Source organism: Bombina bombina, unplaced genomic scaffold (genome assembly GCF_027579735.1).
Source record: "Bombina bombina isolate aBomBom1 unplaced genomic scaffold, aBomBom1.pri scaffold_1369, whole genome shotgun sequence".
Lineage (NCBI taxonomy): Eukaryota > Metazoa > Chordata > Amphibia > Anura > Bombinatoridae > Bombina > Bombina bombina.
The window spans coordinates 18,530-25,480 of record NW_026512265.1 but is presented as its reverse complement, the minus strand read 5'-3'; the positions used below and the strand labels follow the sequence as shown (position 1 = coordinate 25,480).

Genomic DNA, 6,951 nt, shown 5'->3' with positions numbered 1-6,951 from the left:
TTTTTTTTTTTAATGTTACACAAAACAAATTAGGGGCAGATACAAAATTTTAGGGAAGGGAGAATGTCTCTGCATTTTAATATTCAAAGGGCAGAATAAATGTTCCCCGTGACATTCATTCTGCCATTTGAATATTTCTTTTGGCTTTTGAATATCGAATGTAAAAAATTTAGATAATCAAATACAATTTTTTATGTTAAAGGGTCAATAAAGTAAAAATTAAACTTTCATGATTCAGATAGAGCATGCAATTTAAAACAACATTGCAGTTTACTTATATTATCAAATTTGCTTTGTTCTTTTGATATTCTTTGTTAAGAGTAAAGCAACATAGGCTGATAGGAGCTCAGAAGTGTGCACGTATCTTTAGCAGTCTATGGCAGCAATGTTTGTAACTGTATAACATTGCTATAAACAATGTTGCAAACTAGAGACACGTGCACACTCCTGATCTCACCTAAGATTACTATTTAACAAAGATTACCAAGAGAACTAAACAAAATTGATAACAGAAGTAAATTGGAAAGTTGTTTAAAAATGTCATACTCTAGACAATCTATTGCAGTTTGTTTGACTTTACTGTCCCTTTAATTCCCATAGACATCCATTGAAATCTATGGAGATCAACACTTGAAATGTAAAATTTGATCATTAAATGTTACTTTTTGATAAAGCATTTTTGTAATACTCATTGATAACATTTTAAGAGCATTGACTTCTGGGATTTTACAGGCATTAATGCACATTATGAGGCACACATGCAAAGTTTCCATGGACCCTGAATATTCTAAAATATTTTATTTCCTGTTTTTTTTTTATATTTGAAACACTATGCTTGAATTTTGTTAGGTTGGCCTCTATACAGGAACATAATAGCGCAGGGAATATGTTACTGCATGCCTCTGTGTTTAACTATGTCTTAGCACCTTAGCAATATATTGTTACGCCATTGGGCTGGGCTTGGCCAGTGAGCCAATCAGGAGCAGCATATGGACATTGACACCAGTCAACAGGCATTTTTGCAGATCCCATATGGGATATTTTGTGATTGGCTGGAACGCCCGGTGAAGGCGTTGCTGGTTCAGGCAATTGCACACCCCGGTGGATGCGTTTCTGCACATTATCATCATCTAAATAAATAAAATCACTGCCTCACATTGAAAATAAATTATACAAAATAAACACTACTAAATATGGAGCTTAAACACTTGATAATTCTTACAACTAATAAAATATGTATTTGATGTAAATGAGATTAAACGTGTTATATATATTTAGGTATATGCAATCACCGACTCATGCACAGAGTATTTCCTATATTGTCACCAAATTATAGTTTGTTTTTTTAAAGGGACATAACCTTTATAAGTTTAGCTGTTACACTGATATTTGGCAAACCGGGTTAAACACTAATCCCTACTATGAAGTTGTAGAGACTGAAAACATTCCTGCACCATCTTCTCAGTCACCGAGCTCTCTGCACGCTTCACTTACTTCCAATTTACTTTATTAGCACACCATCCCTAAATATATAACACGTTTAATCTTGTTCACATCAAATACGTATTTTATTACTTGTATGAATTATCATTGTGTGTTTAGGCTCCATATTTACTGGAATTTATTTTGTATAAGTTATATTCAGGTGTGAGGCAGTGATTTTATTTATGCAGAATTACAGATGATTTGTGCGTGCAGAAACACCTCCACCGGGTACGGGTATGTAATTGCCTGAACCAGCAACGCCTCCACCAAGCATTTAAGCCAATCACATAATATCCCATGTGGGATCTACGAAAATGCGGTAACCAGCCATGTCCAGCTAAGGAGCAAAAGTGCTTTGGTGCTCGTGCAGATTTTAAAGAGACACAACTACAAAAGAATAGCAACTACTCACTATGTTTTTGCATTTAAATTTTTCCTGCAGCTCTTTTCAATTCAGTTTTCCTGTTTTAATAGCTTAAAGGTGGCAGATACTGAAACTCCGCCTTTTCATGCTGGGCGCCGCCATTTTGGAGCTCAGGTATTCTCACCGCCTGTGACAGAAGCTGTGCACACTCACAGATCAGTAATATTGGCTAATTTTATACAGCTGTATCATTTACTTGGAGTAAGTGTGCATGATGCATTATGTGAGTTTTACATTTTTGCCTTTTTTTTTACATAGTTTTAAAGTTACATAAAATATAATTAAATAAGCACTCAACAATAATATATAGCAATGCAGCAAATGTAAAAATGTACAGCTTTCGGTTTGTACCAAGCACCCTAACCTGAAGCAAATTATACAGTTGTCAAGAAGTTGACAACCTATTTGATATGTAAATGCTACTGCTTCTGTCACAGACTGGGATACCTGAGCTCCAAGATGGCAGCACGCTGTACAAAGAGGCGGAGCTTCAGCATCTGGCACCTTTAAAGGGAACTTAAACACATTGAGATTGTAATATAAAGTTATAGATTGCATATATAAAAAAAAAAAAATCCATTATTTATTTTGTTCCCTTTTACTGTAATTCCATTCTACAATTGTAATCTTTTCAGTTCCTGTTAGAAATGGAAGTGCAGAACACTGTTATATTCCACACAGCTTGGCTGCACACTATAGTGACCTATGTATAACTGTACCTAATTGGCCACAGCAGAGAAGGTAACCTACGTTACAACATGGCAGCTCCCATTGTGTTATAGACACTTAAACGTTACTTATTTTGTCAATATTCAAGCAACTAATGAAACTTCAAAAAATACATCTACTTGTTATTCTCAAACTAATCTTTTCTTTAAGCGCATCATTCTTTCTATCGGTTATTTTGAGTTTAATGTCCCTTTAAGCTATTAAAACAGGATAGCTGATTTGAAGAGGTGCAGGAACAAGATGAAATACAATAACATAGTAGTTACTATTATTTTGTAGTTGTGCACAGCAGTTTAATGTCCCTTTAAGTTCTAGGTGTTAAAACCAATTGACGTTATTCAGTAGTACAATACTAAAATTATATAGCAGGTTAAAGCATTTTTTGCTATTGCATCATTATGTCCATTTAACAATTTCATTGATGGTCTGGGGACTTTAGCAGACAATCTTCCAAATTCAGAAAAAAAAGTAAGATATAAAAATATGATAACCAACTTCTACTGCTTCAAATCAATCATTTGTAATTATTTGTTTACATTTTCATAGTGTCAATATTCTTAAATTGATTTTAACATTTAAAACCATACAAGGTTCTTGATTTTTAAAACAATATGAACTGGAGGTATCAAAGCAACTTTAACATCCCCTCTCCCTTTTGAGTGTAGCAAGCAATCAATAAGATTTTGCACTGGTGTCTGGAGCTATTAGCATTGAAGACGGCCTCACAAACAGTGGATCAAAAGGTCAAAATAATTGTGACATAAAGCTCACATCATAAAATTAAAGATTCATTTTACAATGATGACAAAGTAAAGCTTTACACCCAGAGAGTATTCTCCACTAAAATATAGCTTGTGCAGCATACTTTGAATAGCAGGTGTCTCATTTGAGTTTTAGAATTCTGAGATTTTTTTTTTTTATTATGTAAAATTTAGGGTGTTCAATCGTATTTTCTATTTTTTTATTTTTTTTTAAATCCCCATTTTTTGCTGTTAGAGGACATAACACCTACATGAGTTAAAGCATTCTTACATAAAAGGATAAAACACTCTTTAAAATTGAACCGTATTTAGTGAGAACTTTATACTATAGGCATATATTAATAAATTGCCTATCTGAAGATTTAAAAAAGAGGAGGAAGTCTTCAAAGCCCCCACATTTTTCTGGCACTTGCCCCTGCACACTCCTGTAAAGCTTATATGCATTAGATTGGTTGTGGGCACGCTCGTGTTCAATCCATACCTATAATGGCAGTAATTTACAGGAGCAAGCGTTTTATTTAACTGTTTCAAAGAGAGAGAAACAGAAGTTTACAGTAAGGTAAATTATGTATGCTTTGACATGTTGTCGCATTATAATAGACAGGTGTATGCTCTTTTAAAAAGTCCTGCATGATGTTAAAAAGTGTTTGTAACTGCTAGAAGCTAAATTACCACTTCAGTCTAAGACCTCAACCTCACAACCTGCACAGCGTTTTTTTAGCCCAGCCAATCGGTTTCTTCATTAGTTAAGGTTCTGATCTTGTAGAAGTTTTGAGCAAAACTGTCAGAGTACTGACTTAGAATGTGATTGGCAGCTTGGTTTCTGGTAACAAAAAATTTCATTTAATAAGTGAAGAGACTTTATTACTCCCTTAATAATTGTATCTTTATGTATAATCTTTAGAATCTGTTTATCATCTGCGACTGTTAAAGGGACATTCAACACCAAAATTGTTTTTGTTTAAAAAGATAGACAATGCCTTTACTATCCATTCCCCTGCATTGCACAACCGACATTGTTATATTAATATACTTTATAACACGTAAAGGGACACTGAAACTGAAATGTTTTCTTTCATGATTCAGATAGAGCATGAAATTTGAATCAACTTTCTAATTAACTCCTATTATCAATTTTTCTTCGTTCTCTTGCTATCTTTATTTTAAAAGCAGGAATATAAATCTTAGCCGTCAGCCCATTTTAGGTTCAGCACCATGGATAGCGCTTGCTTATTGGAGGATTACATTTACCCAACAATAAGCAAGCATAACCCAGGTTCTCAACCAAAAATGGGTCGGCTCCTATGCATCACATTCCTGCTTTTTAAATAAAAATAGCAAGAGAACAAATTTTTTTTTGATAATGGGAGTAAATTAGAAAGTTGCTTAAAATTGCATGCTCTACCTGAATCATGAAAGAAAAAATGTGGGTTTAGTGTCCCTTTAAATCCTTGCTTGTTTCTAAGCCACTAAAGACAGCCTCTTATCACATGCTTTTTTATTTGCTTTACACAACAGGGGAGTGCTAGTTCATGTGAGCCAAATAGATAACATTGTGCTCACGCCCATGGGTTGTGGCAGACACTGCATTAATTGGATAAAATGCAAGTCAATAGATCATAAATAAAGTCATGTGATCAGGGGGCTGTCAGAAGATGCTTAGATACAAGTTAATCACAGAGGTAAAAAGTGTATTAATATAACAGTGTTGGCTGTGCAAAACTAGGGAACAGGTAATAAAGGCTGTTGACTGTCCCTTTAATATATAAAAGTTGTCACCACCAATGAGCAAGGTAAAGGAGTAATTCTCAAGCACACACATTACAGAAATTTCACAATGGCCTATAAATGCTTGTTCATAATTTTTTCCCCCCCAGACAGAATAACTTTACTGACTTTTCCCAAATTATATTTATCAGAAAATGTCTATCCTCTTATGACCTGTCGAGTAGGTAACTCATGCAGAATCCACCCTGGCTAATTTAGTAAAGACTATACGTACATGGTTTTCAGTGACAGGAGGTAATAAAAATCGCAGTGTTATGTTTTCAAGCTTCACAGATAAACATCTTACTTGACTGTGCAATTTGAAACGGACACTCCAAGAGCAAGTGTAGCATGTAGTGCAAGGACTTTTTTTCCCCCTCTCTTTCCTGTATAACAGCGTACTTGGTTTCTTATGGCTAGGACCGAATGTCTCTGAATATTTGGCAGTAGCTCTTGATTTTCTTTACATTGACACTTTTGAACTGCCTTACAAAGACCGTTATCAATCTACTTTTTTATTATTGTATCTTAAATTATTAAAGAATTTAAAAAAGTAAGATTTTCTGATTCTATCAAAGTAATCTTTGCTTGTATGTAAATTTAAATGGTTTAAAAGCCAACATTTAGAGTGTAAGTAACCATGGCGGTTTTTGTTTTTTTCCCAAAGCACACAAGCAGTTATGGCTCCTTGTATGACATGTAACCTTTTATTTACTGTGTAAAAAATGGTTACATTATTTCCTATTTTTTCTTTTTTTTGTTAACGAGTTCTATAGAATGCTTGTTTATGTCAAAAACATACTTACCTTTGTGAACCTTTTTGTTAGTGTAAACTATGAGCTGTATTTTTATTCCCCCCCCCCTAAAAAAAAAAGACAGCTTGTCTAATGCTTTTGAAAAGTTCTCTTTGTAAAGTCTAAAGCTGACAGTCTGTTTTAGGTTTTGTTCCCTTCCTTTTCATACTAAAGTGTCGATGGTGATTTTGTGAACTGGTCAGAAATTCACAGGTCTTTAAATGTTTTCGGGAAAATGTTACTGAACACTGCTTTTTTTGTCTAGCAAATAAGAGATGTTAATATATTCCTGTTGCTGGCATGTGCACGGCTGTCATAGAAGCCACTTTATCATTTTCCTGCTTTAATTAGAAAAGTCTATTTATGAATTCTGCTTGTAGTTTTCTTTTTCACAAATAAAATAGTAAAATTTAATTCCATTTGAAGTTTTATTAAAACATTCCAAAGCTAAAATTCACACAATATATAGAGTTTGCTCTTTATATAATCTAGCCATCGTTTCATGTTTGTTTGTTTTTTTTGTTTGTTTTTTCTCTAACTCTTTTAAGATAAACGATTAGAAGAACGTAATTTGTAAACAATGCTGTCTGTTCAAAAACTTCAGAGTTTCGGTGTGAAAACTTGGATGATGTTTGGCATGGTTTTTGAAGACATTCTAATCTGGTAGAAGAGTTGCTTTTATGAGTGAATGCAAGCAATTGAAATACAGAGGCAATCTAACCAGTAATTCTATTTAAATTTCAGGAAGAATTATAAAACATTTGTTTCATTGGTATTTCAAGTGGATTTTGCACATTGATGCAAAAGATAAAACATGATTGTTTTTATATAAAATGAAGTGTACAATACTCTTTATTGCTGGTGTATAAGGCAAGATATAAACCAGTAATGTAAGTGGATGACACACACATACATTCATACACTTATCAATTAGCAAAATGCAATGCGAGTAAACAGAAGAAAAATCTAAATCAAATCAATAATTGGTGTA

At 33.6% G+C, this 6,951-nt stretch overlaps 1 long non-coding RNA gene across 1 annotated transcript; it reads left to right on the top strand.

Annotated features, from left to right (window-relative positions):
* The first annotated feature begins 24 nt into the window (after nucleotides 1-24).
* Nucleotides 25-6,374, top strand: LOC128644196 (uncharacterized). Its single transcript, XR_008399947.1, has 2 exons — nucleotides 25-5,104; nucleotides 5,142-6,374. It is a non-coding gene; the product is annotated as an uncharacterized LOC128644196 (long non-coding RNA).
* Nucleotides 6,375-6,951: the final 577 nt, after the last annotated feature.